An 18358-nucleotide genomic window follows, 5' to 3' on the forward strand; every position below is an offset into this window, starting at 1 on the left:
TATCCATCCCTCTAATAGTCTCTCCTCTCATCCCACATCATCTCCACCTTTCCATCCCTGAGTCTCTTACAACTTTGTATACTCTCTGATCTTTCTCTGCCTCTGCTAATAAACACATCCTCATCTTTATCAAACACACACACACACACACACACACACACACACGCTAACCTCTCCACCACTCTGCTCCCTTTTCAAAGTTCCTCCCTTTTAATTAACCCCAATTCTGCCTTTTCAGTGCGTCTCTTTTCACTTGCTGTAAATACAAAATCCAGCAAACTAGGTGAAAGAAATGTATATAACACGTTGCCACTTTGCATAGTAACATATCAAGCAAACTACGAAGCAGTTAAATCATGTGACACATCTTGAGCTAAAGGTTACGACGGTGAAGCCGACTGATAATCTGGAAGAATGAGTTTATAAATTAGTTAAAGCAGTCTGTAATTTGACTGTTTACCTGGTTCAAAATCAGACCTAATCATTAGACCTATCATGCAATGATCACTTGTTAATGCCATCTTCTATCATATATTTTCCCCCTGTTTTATCATTCTCATTATTTATGCATTATTAGTTCTGGTAAAGGCCTCATATACTGCCCATAAAGAGTCAGTGTATTAAGGAGTATTCAAGTCAATGCAACAATCATATTCCATAACCGTACCCACACGAGGCGTATATAAATGTGAATGTATTTAAGTTTGTGTTTTGGCCACAGTACATAACTGTATTGTAAAAAAACGAATAAGAAAAAAAAAAAAAATCATCTCAACCTATTTTTTTGTGCAAAGGGCAGGTTTATAAGTTTTTCTGCCTCCTGCACCTTTTCATTCTTTGCAAAGGCAAAACAAACAAAAAAAAGTATTTCTCTACATTGTACGTCATAAAAAGAATGAAATAAAACAAATGAAATTAAATAACAAAGGAGTCCACCCAAAATCACTATTTTTTTTAGGTAAAGTTGTCAACAACAACAGTGGTGTGATAGAAGAGTGTTATGTTAGCCAAAGTTAGCATAAGGACAGCAATAAGTTGCTTTCCACAAATATATGTATCTTCTTTTTTTATAGCTATAGGAGTGGTTCCATAGCCAGGTGTTAGAATCCGTATCAGGTACACTAGCTTTCATAGCACAGAGGAGGCCCTGGTAACAGTTCATCTAAAATTCAGTTTAATAACGTATATAAACTTTACTTTCACGTTTATACTGGATCGTAGCAGGACGTGTTAACTTTTACACCTATACTATGGGTTAAACATCTAAGGAGTAACCAGACAAATATATTTTTAAAATATTTTCAATATTCAAGCTTCTTTCAGACAGTTTCTTAAAGAGGTCATATTATGCCCTTTTTGGGGTTCATATATTTAATCTATGTACCTACTAAAGTATGTTCACAACAGCTAAAGTTAGAAAAAAGTGTCTGTTTTCATGTACTGCCGCTCCATGCACCGGCTCGCTTCTAAGGCTCTGAAGTGCCCATGTTCAGAGTCCTCACGTGTGCCAAGTCTGATCTGATTGGTCGGCCTGTCGGCTCTGCCGTAATTGGTCAGTCACTCAGCACGGTTCTCGGAAATGTCCCGCCTCTTTTACTATATTGGGAATGCAGCCACTGGCTCCGTCCGAGGGGAGCATAAACATTAGCACCTTAGCACTACTGTGCTACCGCAGGCTACGGCATATCGTGGGCGTGCTACAGAAGTTAATGGGCATGCAACATGAGCTGCTGGGCTTGCCACAACGAGCCAATGGGCTTAGATCAGTGATATCACACTGGCAAGACGTCACACTGGCACATTTTTTTTCGAGGGGGGCTAGAACCGAGCGTTACATGCAGCTAACGCTGCATGTAACGCTGCAGCTAACGCTGCATGTAACGCTGCAGCTAACAGGAGGACGTAGCAGAAGCTGCGTTTACACGGACTTTGAATTTTTGCACACAGATGTGCCTAAACATACACAGGATACATGGAAAACACACTAAAGAGCATATAAAACCAGAAAAAGCATAATATGGGCCCTTTGATAACAAACATGCTGTAAAGCTCTTTTAAAACATTCTCTCTCCCACTTTTAATCCATCGAAAGTAATCCCGTGCAACAAATATTTCATGGTCTGCTGTGTTCTTTTAACTGCTTCCCCGGCCAACACTGCAGCTATAAGTGTAACCCATAAACCATACAATGTGCCGTGGTCAGCAATCCTGAGCAGTAATTAAAATCTTTATTGATGAGGAATGCTATGAGCATACTAACTATTTTGCAGACTGTTTTTGTGTTTTCCAGAACCGAAACACACATTAATATAAAGCACATTCGCACTGGGTGACTTCACGATTGTTTTGGAAATGGTAAGCAATAAATTAAAAATATGGAAAAATGCAAATAACATCTCAGGGAAGGTCAATAAGCTGCAGAATAATTCATCTAACCTTTACTTCATTGTTCATCGTTCTTGCCATGTCACTGCTTATTCATAATCTTCATTGTTAACGTTATGTAGATTATTCCCTCTCTACCCTATGAATACAAAAACATATGAATCCAGAGCTTCAAATGATTAACAACTCCAGTCCTGAATGGATTAACCTGCAGGGCTGGTCTGACATGGGCAGGGCTGCTTCTTGGCTGACTGGGGGCCACAAAAATAGCTTGAGCTGACTACAGCATATGTAATGCACTGCAGCAACTCTCCAGGGTTACATGATTTATCTAATCCATCTACTGTATTTGTGTCGTTAAAAAAAAAAAAAGGCTTAACATGTTTATTACAGGACTGAACATGGGTGACAATGATTGTGTAGGGTGTTGGTTTGTAACATTTGTATAAAATAAATACCTATGGTTTCAATAAATGGTGCAGTGGTACACTGCAGTCTTTTAAATCAAGGTAAAGCTATTTTCTATCCTAATGGATATGGATATAAAACGTAATATAATTTTTGAGCTGGGCCTTTGGATGAAGAAACGCTGCAATACAGTGTTGCTGCAGTACTGTAGGTCTTTAGGACTGCAAATACTGACTCAGGTTCACTGAGAGAAACACTAAAGTGGTAAGTAGAGCCTTAAATGTTAGAGAACTATGTTTGGAATAATTTTAAGTTTAGAATTATTTTATCCGGCTTGTATTGCGTCATGCAACAATTTGCGATGAAGAGAGGCTTGCAGTGCTTTTAAAGTTTTAGCCATTGTGAGCTTAAAGTTTGAAACAAACTTTTCATATAGATAAGAAACAAATGTGCAGAATGGATAATAAAAAACTATGCAGAAAGTAGGGCTGGGTGAAAAAACGATTTAATCGATAAATAGGGTTTGAAACCTGTGTGTTTGCCTCTCCTTAGAATAAATGAGTAGATAGACACTGATTAGATATGGTTTAGCCTTCACATAATCCACTGAGCCCGACTTGAGCTACACAGAGTAAAAAAAATATATAATTCTGTCTTCTGGTAACAGTCCTACTCAGTCAGCAGGGATGGAATGACCATATGGTTTAAATGAGGCTTTCATTATGCAGGAGGCAGAATAGTAAACATTTGAGGAAATGAAAGAGGAACCTGTCATTAAGCCTTCATGGTAACCGTGACTTTTGTTCATGTTGCAGGGAACAAACGTCTATCTAACAAGCAACAGTTTCCCCAACCAGCGAATGAAATGAGGAACACACAAGTTTTTAACATGTAATCACACAGAATTTGCAACAATGTCTTGATTGTAAAGTAGCTGAAATAGCAGCATGCACACAGACAAAATCACAATGACTTCACACTGAAACGTTACAGTGAATGTGGCAGGGTACCACTTTCTTATGCCAATATAGACTCAAGACATTCATATATCAAAACAGACAGCACAGGGGTGTGAGGGTATCTCTACTCATTAATTGGAGATAAGGAAAATGTCACTAATAAGATCAAAACAACATCAATAATAAAGATTGTGAAAATAATTGGTAAGACTTTTTTCTATATAATAACTTTTGAGTTTTTGTCTTTATAAATTGTCCTAAAACAATAAGCATTTTTATTGGTTTTTCCTTCTGAATCTAAACTGACTGTTTACTACAGCAGATCCCCTCCAAAGATCAGGGTTTGAAACAGGATGCACATGAATAAAACACTAGAGTGAAGGCACATACTAATGAAAATAAGGGTTGGCAGTGAGCGCTAAAGCCAGAGATGCTCAGTTCTCTCTTTCCCTCCCTTCATTAGAACCACATTGTGCTATACTGTAAATGTATCCAAAAAGAAAAAGGTTGAATTTACTAATATTGATAGCATTGTTCTTCATTTGTTTGAGGTGCAGGAAGTAAAGTGGCTTTTTTTTTATTAAGAAAGGAGACTTTTTTAAACTGTTTAAATTGGTAACAGATGTTCCACATTGTTCTTTTGGAAGCCAGCAGGATGTTTAAAACAATAAGTTCAATTGCGAACCAAGTAACAATAACAAAAAGCAATTTTGCATCAGTGGACATGTACAGTAACTCTAAAATTCTCTCTGACTTTGTTTCAAAAAAAGATAGTACCCCTTAGAAAAATGCTGATTTTTGTAGGGATCCTTTGCCTTATCATGTCCTATTGATAACTTCTACAATGACTCATTAAAAGAACAACATTGCACATTTTCAGAGCTATCTATGTGCAATCTTGCTTATTTGTGTCCACACTGGCAAAAGGGTAACGATGTCATTAGACTCTGGCCAAGATCAACAGTCTTCATAAGGTCCTTCAACTCCCGTCATTATTGTGCTGCAGATACAGGAAGATACATTTGGTGGATACAGTGGTCCTTTCGAGCATATATAAGACTTAAACCTTCACCTGCACTGCTAAATATCAGATTTTTCTCGTCAGTACAAGAGTACAAACTTCAGTTGATTTGCCTTGCTTCCCTGTCAAGCAAAACATTGCTAAAATGTCAATTACTGTTTTTGTTTTGGTAGCAAATAGTTTTCCTCCATGGGCAATTCCTACTCCCACCTGAATCCATTATCCCTCCTAAATCCATGCTCTGATAAATGCAGTTAAATTGTATAAACAATGTTTTATTAAAAGGGGAGGAGGATGAAACTGGTATGCTCATTTTACATTCCAAATAGCTACGACAAACATAAAGCAAAAAAGTAAGAACCAAGGCCCTTACTTACAATGGCTAAATATCTCAAAAAAATAAACCCAAAAAACAAAGCTGACCAATATTCTTTAGATATTCAAACCAATACAACAAAAGCTATTAATCCAGGTCCAAGGCACATAATCCATATCCAGCTGTTCCGAGCCACAGCTGGACTTGGTTTGATGTAGTCCTGAGTAGGATGGGGATGCATATATCAAGGTCAGAGCCATTTCAATAATAAGCCCGACACCATGACCACAGTACAGACAAGCATGCCGACACATTACAAACTATCTTAACTTTTATCACCAAGAATCCAACAACGTGGATTAGCCAATCTCTCCCCTCATGCAGACACACAAGTTGGCTCTTGTTTTTCAATCTAATGCTCCGATAAAGTCAAATGGGCTATTCTTTAGGGTACGACAAGACTACATGGTAAACATCAGGTAAAACAGGATGCTAGACCACCAAGCGGGCGGCCAAGGTTTAAATGTGACCCATGGCTCCTTTCCCTCAAGTTATTTACCATTCTGTCCACTATCAGATAATAGCCTAAAAGCCCCAAAATAAATCTGGAAAAAAAACTGAAAAAACTTCATGGCTCATGACCTCCATCCCGAACTGACTTTGATGGCCTTTGTACTACCTAACAATCAGCAGAGTCAAAATCACTGTTGATAGGTTTACATTACACTTCTAGAAGGCTCAGTGGATCTCATGCATAAGCTGAAGAATACCCAGTACATCTTTATGAGACAAAGACTGCTGTGACAAAGCATCTGTGTTTGATGTGTCTGTGTAAGAGAACAGACTGATTGCAAAACCAACAAGGGTTTGAGGTGGAGATATTTTCCTGCAGCAAAACTAGAAGAAAAGCAATTTAAACCAAAACAATCATTACTCACTTCTCAATAAAGTGGAGAATTTCAGCACCATGGAGAGCAAACATCCCCAACTAAATATAATAGACAGCAAAGCTTTAGAGAACAGAGAATCAGATCAATGTTATCAGAAAAGGGCAAACAGGAACACTTTTAAATGCCCTTTATTCCTTATGGGCTCACTGACCACTAGAACAAGAGTGTACGTGTACATTAGCTGCGGACTTCATCTTAAAAACTCTGGAAAAAAAAAACATTTTTTAAAGGGTTACAAGTTCACAGGCGAAGCCTCGTGGGAAAGATCATTCTCTGTGCTATGAAACAAGCATCTTCAGGTTCAGGAGTGAACTCAATAAAGTATATGATATGACCTCAGGGAGAGAAAGCTCCTTTTTCCTCACACATTACAGTGTCAACAGATTGTAAAGCATTGCAAGACATCTTTCTTTGATAAAAGGGCATGAGTCACTATCACTGGTTTTTGTGTTGTTATCTTTCCCATTTGCTGCTCATTCAAGCTACAGCAACAAATCATATCGGCTCCGTTTAGCAGCTGTACACTGGCTGCTCTATTAGATTTAATTTTAAATTTATTGAAAACGATAAAAAGCCCTCGAGCAACGACTACTTTTTATCAGTAATGAGCTGAGGATCTGTTCGGTCCTTTTAGCAGAGCTGTCTGACTCTCGTTTCCACATAGTGAGCTCAGGTCATTGAGTCTTTTCTGTCATTGATCTCTGGCTTTGCAACTTTCTGCAAGAGGAACTCATGCTTCCAAGATCCTGACATGATATCAGTGCAATGTGACTGGGTCTGCTGAGATTGGGGACATGCAGAAGGAGATGATACTGGGACACTAGCAGACACTGTTCAAGTCCTGTCCTGTCTCCAGCTCAGTCAGTTGTTTGTGAAGGAAGTTGCCCAAATGGTAACCACAATGTTCTGTCCACACTCACTCAGCCTGCAAATAAGAACTACAAGGCTGCCTGTCTGATGGTGGTGTGAAGCAGCTCAACCACACCTTAAAAGATATCCAATATGGCAGCCTTGTTAGGGGCCCAAGGCCTCAAATCTCAACCCAAGTAGGCTTCCCTTTAGCTTCAGCTCTTGACATTGTCATCTAGCTTTATTGCTTTGATGTTGCACTTAAGTCAGTTGATAGAAGGGAGAGTTAAGTTTAATGTTACAAAATGACAGGTTATATAACCTAACCTAAACCTAAAATTTACAAACATAAGTTAGTTAAGTCCAATACCGTGCCAAGGTTACGTCACTTACATCAAATCTAAGGCATTATCTTAACCTTTCATCAAAATAAATTTGGTTTCGATAGCTACCATGTTGCTATATTTGCAATATTTTGAGCTGCCTATGCCAAACTGATGCTAGAGTGGTACCGTGATTGTCATATATGGGGAACAAGTGTGGGCAAATATGTTAGGCATAGAGATAGTACCTGATGCTTACTTATCATTAAATTGGACCTCCTTTTGAGTGCTCAAAACTCCAAGCTGCAAATTAGTTTCATCTGCTGTTATTGTCAGTTTCCAATCACAGGTTCACCCAGCATATTCCAGTCGGTGTGTTGTGTGGTTTCAATAGTTTTCTGTGTTCTGGGATTGAAAGAGAGAGTGTTTGGAGAGACCTGTGTGGGAGCTGTCCAACTACAGCTCTAATGAGCTTGGGATGAAAAGCCAGTAAATTGGAACCAAGTTTTTTATTCCAACTTACGGTACTTCCCACAGAAGCCGGTGAATACACAAAGATGTTGTGGAGTGTAGTAAATGTTTCAGTGTTCTGAGAAAAACAAGGTATTCTTTAAATACATGTGCATATTAGCATATGTATGTGAGTCTTACTCGCCCCACAAATATTAAAAACTAGTGCAAAGTATTCATGAAACATCCAGAAGAGAATTGTTTGAAGTTATAAGACAGAAATATGGGAAACAGCAAATCTTCAATACTTTTAATAATATAATAACCAAAATATATAAGAATACATTTCAACCTTTACCTTGAATTTGAGTAAAAGTAAAAAGCCCAAACATGAATGCACATCTGCACATCTCTCTCCTTTCCTCCCTTTTTCAGTCCACAGCTTCACACACACGGCAGCTGGTTGAGTGGTGGCTGACTGTGTGTATGCAACTCAGTCTGATGTGTGTGCTGGAGTGAGACGGTGATGTGGCTCCGGAAGATCTCTAGAGAAATATGGTGACGCTTCCCAGCAACTGCTATGTGTCTGCTCACAGACATGAAGCCTGTGCGTGTGTGCGTGTGTGTGTGTGTGTGTGTGTGTGTGTGTGTGTGTGTGTGTGTGTGTGCGCGCTGCTCTGTTGCATCCTCTACTTTTTATCCCTGTGCTCTTAGCGAGCACAACAAACACAGATGGACAAAAACTGTAAGGCATCTTCTGTACATTAATATGTTTGATGTTAAATTCTATGAAGTCAAAAAAAAAACAATTACCAATATTACTCGTATAAGTCTGCGTTTCTAACTACTTTAAAAGAGATGGTATTAGTTATTATGGTATTTAGTTTTCTGGTTAAATGAATAACATAGTCTAAAGAAAGGCCTTTAATGTGGTTATAAGTGGGTTTTCTTCAAATCAACATTTTGGGACAAAGGTATATTCCTTCAAATAAAAGCTGTAATGAAACGTTTTGATTTTTTTTTCTTTGTCATTAACCAAAACTTCCGTATTCAATAAATGTACCAAAATGTGCTATTTCATGTTTTTCATGCATTTTGTTTGCGCTTCACTTACTCCGGGAATGTGCATGTCAGTTTGTGCTGAGTGTGCTAAGGAGACAAAAGAATCCTATAAATCCTACTTTATTCGATAAACATCCTAATCAGATTAAAGAATCTCTCACACACCCCTCCCACACACAATCACACTAACACAGAGAACCTCACAGAATCTCACTGATAATCTCCATTACCAATTATGGGTGATACGCCACAGCTTAACATGAAAGCAGCAATTAATCTGCTAACACCAGTCACTGGGTCATTGTAGCAGGGCGGGAAATATCACTTGCAAGCACGCAAATTATATGTACACACAAAGAAGGCGATTTTATCATAGCTCTTTATGTGAGATACACATGAAATGTAGTCTTAATGTTGTCCTTCACGTTTAAGAGGTGAAAGGCAACGATAGATGATTCTATACCAAATATCTAAATATTGGAAACAAAAGTACTTCTATGGATTAAAAATGGAAATGTGCACCGCAATGATCCGGTTTTGTTGTCAATCGCAGATTAAGGAAGATTGAGCTGGATCATATTTATAAAATCGCTAAAAACTACAGACACTAAAAACCTGTAAGAGCTGGCAGTTGTTTTCATGTTTGTTAGCACAGATCGAGGCCAAACAGCCTCATCTCTGCTCTGTACGCATGTACTGTAGCTCATTTATACATAATACTGCAGTGCAGGGAAAACTTGAAATAGCCTTTACTACTAACTGTTATAATTTATTATTAAATGGAATTTAGAAAATTATATAAACTAGTGCATTAAATTACAAACTTATAAAGAAATTGTTTTATAATTAATTATTTTGTAAATTAATTGTGAAATATTCCCACGTACAACAGCTTGTTGGAGCAACCAGGTCAGTGACTTGGTTCAACCAGATTTGTTGAACCCTACTTGGTTTCAAACTGGCAACCTTCCAGACATGCGCCAAACATGGTCTGCTTGGTTTGGATAAATAGCCCGATCTTCCAGGAAGCCTTAATGAGGGCAAGCTTCGGTTTCCCTGATCCAAGCTCTTTTTGACGCAGTTAGCAGAGCTGGGACATTAGAAGACGTGCGTGTGTGTGTATGTGCCTGTGCGTTTCTGTGGGAGAGAGAGATGGGGAAAAAAGAGAGACACTTCAGAGTTCAGGTGGGGTCTGCGTAAATTGGTTATCAACATGTCTGCTCTATATGTGTTCAATGGTGCTGTCAGTGTGAGTGAGTGTGTGTGTGTGTGAGAGAGAGAGCGAGAGAGAGAGAGAGAGACAGGGACACTATGGCTGCTCGATTCTGACAAAAATCATAATCAAAATAAATTTGATCGATAATGAGATCATGTTTATTAAACAAGATTACTCATTGATTGCACAACATCTGCATCACGTGCATCTAGTGAACCTACACACTCAAAACACTTTAACTTTCAAAATACTTCAAAATAAACAATAAATGTAAATCAATACGTTTAAAATAAATACATTAAAATAATCATATATAATAATAATTAATTAATAAATAGAAATTGTCAATGTTTTGAGGTAGTGGTGATGAACTCTTGTGATCAAAATATAAAAACAAACACTTTGAAACATTTAGCACACGACCAAACCTATGGACATAACGAGCCCAACATGGCACGCAGCACTGTAATCGTTTAATCTCCATAATCTTGTTTTCATGATTGTGGGAGGACAGCATCATTATTGAAATTGAAACTCGATTAATTGACCAGCTCTAAGACACACACTAGGCAGTGCAGACTCAGTAGTTGAGTGATAGAGCAGATGGGCCTCCCATATCCAACTGTCAAACTGTCACACTGAAGACTTCACCCAATCCATGCTTCAGTAGGCTACATGTCCACGTGTGAACGTGCATGTCACAGTCTTTCAGCCCCAGAAGTGTCAGATTCTGATATGTAAAAAAGAACTCATCCAGGTTATTGTACCGGCATTGAGGGGGTAGTAAACCCCCACTCCTCTATAAACAAAAGTACAGAAGAGGCTGAGCAAGTTCAACAAAACACATGCAGCTGGTTACTACCAAGAGGCAACCTCCGCTGTTGAAAAATGAAGCTAATGTGAAACTGCAAAAAAACTGCAGTTTCGCATCCCAAGGGGATGGTTAGTGTAACTTCAAGAGGATATCTCGATTTTCCAAAAACACGATTTAGTGGTGATATAACCGAAATAACCGTTGTGGTACAACTAACTGCACTTTAACCAATCACCAATGCAAAAAAAAGTGCAAACTTCACCCTCCATGCCAATATGTCCATCAAAACAGCAACTTTGGTGACCTTTAAAATCGAGGATACAGAGAGTGGACTTTAGAACACTCATTTGCATAACAGTGTTTCAATTGTGCACTGAAGAAAAATATATAATGATGTTTTTCCTGGTTTAAACATTTTTCAGTTTGTTATACCAATATTCAAACGTTTCTGACATGCATGTACACCCACTATAGAAGTGAAGGGGTTTTCTTGTAAGGTCCGCGTTTACATTGAGCTCCGTCTCGTGTTTTAGAACAAGGAATCAGCATTTACCAACATGAAGTGATTTACAATGCCATCTGGAGAATTTCCCTTGGTGGTAAAAATGTCAATATTCAATATTAATTTGAGAAAAGGTGATAAAGTCTCCTGAATGTAATTTATTCTTCACTGGACTGACTTATTAACAAAATATTGAACTCAATCTCAGATATATCAACTTTTGTTCAAACTGTGCTTCATTGTACTTGCTCTCTTATCATTTGGAAAAATTGTGTTGAGGTTTTCGTATGTGCATGTGCAACAACTAATTCAAGTTATCAAATTCCATTCATAAGCTATACTTATTTTTAAAACATGAGAATCCATCAACATATTATTCAACAGGTATGAAAGCAATTTTAAACCCCATGTGTAAGAAAGATACATGTCAATGAAATAATTAAAAACTACACTTTTGTTCATGTGAATGATCGGTGCTGTAAACTAGAGCTCAATGCTAATTTTTATTTGTTTTCTTTAAGCAATAATTTTAAGGTCTTTAGATTGGTGCGCTTTGGCAGCCTCTGAAGATCTCTGAGTGCTACTGCGTAAAACACACAGTGCTGTTACGTCTACCCCTCTTTAGACAACGTGCATTTGTTTACAAGCAGTGCGAAGCCAGCCAAGATGTTGTGAGAAGCTAAACAACCACGTCGACTGACAGGTTGCATTTACTTTTGCCCTAAGGCCGAACACACTTCTTGCAAGATGACCTTGGCCCTGGTGCCAAAGTGACACACTGATGTAAACAGGTGATCGGCCGCCCTGTGGACATGGGAGAGACGCCATTATTCTTGTTGAAAGTTATTATACTGTTAAATTGACATTTGAAACTATATCAAGCGGAAAAGTTACATGTTGCTTTAAATAGAAAAATATATCGTTTTTGGATATTTGATGACAAAGGGACTGAAAACAATAATAATTCAGTTTGCATTGTTCTGATTGCATAACAAAAGAGTAATCACTTTTTACTCAGATTTTTGTTTAAATCTGAATTTTTTTTGTTTAAGATTCGTAAATCCCTTTGTATTGCCTTGTGTGCAGTTTCAATCTGTCACACTGTAAATGTATCCTATGGCCTATTTTTATACTGGACTTTTTTTTTTTTTTTAAATATCACAGGCCTTGTGAGAATTATTTCATCACACATGGTACATTAAGCTGTAACACTGCAATTGTATTAATACATTTGTAGAACACAAACCAAACAAGCCAATCCTCATGCAGGAACTCTATGATTTCTGTAAACCCGTAACGGATCTCATGATGAAGGCTGCCTTTGTTTGATTGTAAAGCCGGCGCACACAGTCAAAGTTCACGTTGGGACTGACTTGAGAAAACCGAACCCTGTGCAGTTCATCTCAGGTTCAGTGTTTGTTTGGGGTGGTGCAAGCTGTGGTGCAGGAGACCTTACATGGCCATCTCTCACACTCTGTTTCGGCCTCTCTTTGTTTCTCTCCCTCTCTCATTTCTCGTCCCTGTCACTCTGAGCTATTCCTGGATTCCACACAGAGGTGAAAGGAAACAGGAAAGGCTGCAGTGGATGCTGGTAGAAGCATTTTTTATTTTAAAAAAGACCCTCTTCCACTTGTAACACACACACAAACACATGCATGCGCGCACAGTCAATATTCCTGCCTTAATCACTTTGATCCTTTGACAGTTGGAAGATGTTTCCCTTAAACATGCCATGTTCCCTGTTTCTGCAGAGGGGAGTGAGTCTTAGTGTGTGTTTTCATGCATGTGTATTTGGGTGTGTTCCTGGATAAAACACAATTCAAAATGAAACACGGTCAGCTGGATGGATCTAGGGTCCAGATGGGTCCTTCATTATTGCCATGCAGAGAAATATTCAAAACAGCGGCACCCGCTCTGCTATCTGCCCTTTGTTCTTCCTCCTCCTGCACCACAGCACCACTGGGACTCTCCCCAACTCCCTGTTGTGCTTACTGGAACCTTGGCAGCCAGCTGCCATATCGGCCAATTAGAAAAGCTTTTACTAAAGCACCAGCCAATTGGATTATTGCTACACTTCCTTGCCAGATGAGCCCCCAAATGTGCTGCTGTACGCTAGAATGTGAGAAGTGGTGGGCAGACTCCTGTTTCGCTGACAGGCACCGGCACCAGAATACACACAGGCACAGACACACACAGCCTGCAGAGACAACCTATGACATGACTGAGCCTTCTCTGTAACCGAATGTGTGTTACTGTGATTCTAAACTGTTTAAATCAAGAACAGAGCATAAAGCAAACCAGGAGGGGAGAAGCCGAGGGAGCATGATGTTTCTCCACACGCGTACATAAAACAGACCCACACATATTTTTTTATTGTTAAGGCGGGCTGCTATAGCACAGAAAGACAAGGTGAAGACGACAAACCTCAGGAGTCATAGGTCATATTCTTGGAGGCCTTTTTTAAAAATCAATGACAAAAGGATTAGGATTAGTTCGGCTGCTGTTCAGGTTGTCTGAGGCAAATTTGTGATTTGATTTGGACTTCTGTTAAAAAAAAAACTGACAGGACTTGTTTTAAAACAAACTGAAATGTGTTTACATACCTGACTGAGTGCAAAATAGACTCAAACTAATTAACATAACAATACAGTGATTTTCTGGTTTGCAGCTGTCACTCCACTGTCTGTTTGTGGATGTGTTTGTCATTCCATGTGCTGTTTGTGTGTCTGTGTTGCAACCTTTAAACGGTTGAAAATATATACATATACGTTTTACCAAATTTGTCATGTCACACTTGTAGTTTTTAGATATTTGAAATTCAATGTTTACTTTCTTATTATGTCAAATAAACTTAACTAGGTAGTGCACCAGGGTAAAGACATACTTCTATGTCATCAACATTTGTAAAAGTAAGAAGAGAAGGGAAAATGACTCGCAATCACAAACAAAAATGATGGAAGAAACAGAAAGAAAAAAGCAGAGACAAATTGTAGAGAGAAAAAAATGCATCAGAAAAGCAAAATCAATGGAATAAATTCTGAAGAAATAATGGAAGTAGAAGAGAAACCCCTGCTTAGAGAATGAAATACTGAAAGCGACAGAGACAGATTGTTCATCGGGATGCTGTAATAGCAGCTTGCTCTCCCTCCTTCTCATCCTCTTATCTGTTCGATGCTGATAGAGAGTTCACTGCTGAGTCAATGCTCACCCGAAAGAGTCTGAGAAAGTGCACATGGGGGCCCGGGGCAGATTACACACTCAAACCACACACACGCGCATTCAAACCGCACACACACACACAGACACACACACAGACACACACACACACACACACACACACACACACACACACACACACACACACACACACACACACACACACACACACACACACACACACACACACACACACACACACACACACACACACACACACACACACACACACACACACACACACACACACACACACACACACACACACACACACACACACACACACACACACACACACACACACACACACACACACACACACACACACACACACACACACACACACACACACACACACACACAGTCTCTCCACCTGACCTCTGCTCACTCCTTAGGGCTGCCTCTGGATATTTGTACATTGCAGGAAAGACTCATAAAAAAACACACACAAGTGCAGAACAGCATCACTTTCAATTTCTTAAACACACTTACAAAAATAAGGATTTATTAACATCATATCCTCCGCTTGGCTAAGCATTCAAAAAGGTCCATTGATTGCAGCACAAGAGGAGCATTATACAGCTGTTACAAGCAGCAACAAGAAGTCTGTGTTTCCACTCTACAGCCTACATCAACTCTATCAAAGAAAGTGCTGGCCATTAAAACAAAGACACCCCACATTTCTGTCGTAGCAAGGCAGGTGTGGCTGAGTGTGACGCCTCTTGCACATGAAAAAGGGTGGAGCAAACAAAAATAACCCAACAGCAACAGACCATTAGTCAAGTAGAGCCCACTGGGCACAAAAACTGATAAAATAGCTCACTGGAACCTGCATGGACTAATGAGAACCACTGGACCACAGCAGAGACATAATACAGCTCAATTCGTTTAGGAGGATCAATACAGAAACGGAGAAACAACACATTTTTTTTAGATGGCAAAAGAAATGCTGCCAGGTCTGCAAAACTATTAATTTTGTACAAGTATAAATAGGCTATTTGTTGTGTTTTGCATGAGGCAGGTGTGCAGACCTTAGTACACTGACAAACTGATTGGCCTGATGTGATCTTACAAGTTGAGAGCAAGAAAAAAAAAGGGTGTTATTCTACTTTACAGGTTGAGGTATGCCAACAAGCTGGTTCAGCAAGAACAGATGCCACTTCAGCGTTTCCTTCTTTCACTGTCATTCAGTCGATCACGCGCGAAATGCACGCGCACTCAAAAAAGAATTCACATAAATAAATACATAAGAGAAGTTACTTTACTGAGGAAATAAACGGCGGTGAAGTCAAACAGTGCTTTTACACTTACAGTACCTACGTGTGGTTCCCTAAAACAGCAACTCGAGAAGGTTAAAAGAGGGAACTGAAATAAATCATGAAACCACAAAAACTGACTTTCCTAAAGACTAAATCATACTTCAACAACCAGGACCTGAAATAGTCTACCCGAACAAGAATTGGACAACAAATTGAGGCTTAAAAGAGCTCATTGTGTTTTCCAACGATGGGTATCTCGCAGCACAGTGCGGAAGTCGGCTATATCAGACACCTGCTATAAAAGATGAGTAGTTTGACCGCCATCTCCGCTTTGTTCATTATACACTTAAGCTATTTTGTTTCACGACCAAAACACCTTCCGCAAACACTACACTGGAAACATTATAACGTTATCCTCACAAACATGAGGAACGTGAACGTTTCACCGCGTGTTGCGTTAAAGTTGCTTCTTGTTCTTTCAAAGGAACAGAGCGAAAGTAAACACGGGCCACCGGATAAGGAAACAAAACAATAAGAAGAAAGTGGGATAAAGATGAACTTCAAACCTCTAGCATATTGGTCAAGAAAGAGCAAAACACTTAAATAAAACAGCGTAAGAGGCTACAGGGTATAGGATTTTCTCTCTCGGGATGCCAGCGTTGAGCACGCATGTGAAACATTCAAAAATACAGGCAAGATTACAGCTTGAAATAACAAAATATGAACCAACTTACGGTGTTTGTAATAAGTCTTTTGGAGTCTACTACTGCCACTAAAACATAGAAATCCAATGAGGCAAAAAAAAAAATCCGAGCTCAGTCCGACAAGCGAGAGAGCCGATTTGAGCTGTCACCGTCCGACCGCAACGAGGAGAAGTCACTGACTGCTCGTGCCAACCGAGGCAGCAAGCGCGAGCCCTGAGCCGCCTGCTGGTTTCTCTGCTCTCGCACGAGACAGGAGGAACAGGGGAGTGAGCGGTGTGCTACAGATGAATGGCGGAGAGAGTACGCATGCGCTGACGACGGTCGATTCATTCCGGTGGAGTAGGGCTGAAAAAGGCAGAAACATGGCAGGGCAAACGTGCTGCATTTCTGAATTTATTTTTTTTATTAATGTAAGATGTCTTTCTAAGGATACATTTGAGAAAAACGGCAAAGTGAAATCAGAAAAAAACCCAATGTTTTAAACTAAGGCAGGAGCCAGAAAGCCATAGACAAATAAAATCAGGTAGCCTTGCTGGACTGTTATTTGCCAAATGCATCTAATTTGATTAATAAGGACTACAACAAAGACATTAGGCCTACTTACTATTATAGACCATTACTTATTATATCAACAATTAGGCTACATGTCACATCGTTTATAACATGATAAATGTTTAATCGAGGCATTAACACATCCAAACGTAGGCCTATCTAATCCTAGGTGACTTTGTCCCACTGACTGTTAAAAGTTGTTAAAAATGTATTCATATTTTAGGAAAATCGACGAATTGACAACTTTGACAAGCTGAAATCAGGGCACGTTTTCCCCATCTGTTTTTTTTAAAATAGTAAATTGACCTATTTACGAGGGCCCCAAAGTCTTTCATTGTAGCAAAAACGGAACTAAGTTAAAACAGCGGTTGGAGGTTAGTTTAAATTTTGGGGGGAAATCACGATAAGAAAAAGACTAAAAGTCTATATCTTGACTATGAATCTCGTTCCATCCAGTAGAAGCATTACTCTCTCCCAGACAGCCTTATAAATAATTCAGCTATAAAAGCTTGCCTCTGCTCGCCTGGTTGCATGCAGCACTTGAAGAAGACTCTCTCACTTCCCCTGCACGCGGCGTCAATCTTTGCGCTCGTCGCCGATTAAAACAAATCTCGGAAGCAAAATAAAGTTCCATCAACATTCTTGTTTCGCAAATGGCTGTGGCCGGTCAGCCGGATCAGTCAGGGATTACAAGGCTTCTGTCAACTATCAATAGCCTCATGTGCACGCTAGAGGCAAGTGAGGGAGAGAACGGGAGAGAGGAGGTGGGAGGGAGGAGCAGACGGTGCAGAGCAACCAGGCGATGCTGCTGTTTGTCCTGTCACAGGATCGGAGGAGAGCACAGAATCAACCCGCACGCGACGACCAATTTATTCCAAAACATCCGGTCCCCGAGCCCCGCATTTGACCCGCATACTCCCCCCCACGCAGAGCTGCTGAGGGGACATGGAGGCAGGACGAGTGTATAGCCAAGATGGAAAGCAATTTACCTGCTCACTGCTCCCGTTCAGCCCGCCGTTATAACTCCCCTCTCACGGTGGCTTTCAGCTCCGCCGCTCACTCCGAGCTGCTCCCCGCTCAACGGGAGTTTAGACAACGGGATTTGTTCACGTGGTCACGCTCGGTGCTTCTAATTGGCGGAGACGCTGGAGCCGCTGTTCGCTCGCACCTGTACGGTGAACAGTACAACATGCAGGGAGGGAGAAAGAAACAGATTGGTGCAGGATTCATAGCCTATCCTTAGTATTAAACCCTCCCTTCCCTTCTCCCACTGTGTGTGTGTGTGCGTGTGTGTGTGTGTGTGTGCGCGCGCGTGCGTGTGTGGGGATGTTTGTGTGTGTCAAAGAAACAGAGTCCACTAATTATAACTTTG

General features: G+C 39.9%; 1 protein-coding gene across 4 annotated transcripts in view; it reads right to left on the reverse strand.

The window, feature by feature from the left end:
• Positions 1–18122, reverse strand: part of strbp (spermatid perinuclear RNA binding protein) — an 81247-nt gene extending 63125 nt beyond the window's left edge. For 2 of the 4 annotated variants that reach the window (XM_061062084.1, XM_061062086.1), the window contains exon 1: positions 16465–16682. The gene's annotated coding sequence lies outside the window, so the exon portion shown is untranslated. Of the gene's footprint in view, positions 1–16464; positions 16683–17975 lie in introns of those variants that run through there. The other 2 variants (XM_061062085.1, XM_061062087.1) reach the window with 2 other exon arrangements.
• Between the last annotated feature and the right edge of the window lie 236 nt (positions 18123–18358).

Source organism: Labrus mixtus, chromosome 17 (assembly GCF_963584025.1).
Source record: "Labrus mixtus chromosome 17, fLabMix1.1, whole genome shotgun sequence".
Taxonomy (NCBI): Eukaryota; Metazoa; Chordata; class Actinopteri; order Labriformes; family Labridae; genus Labrus; species Labrus mixtus.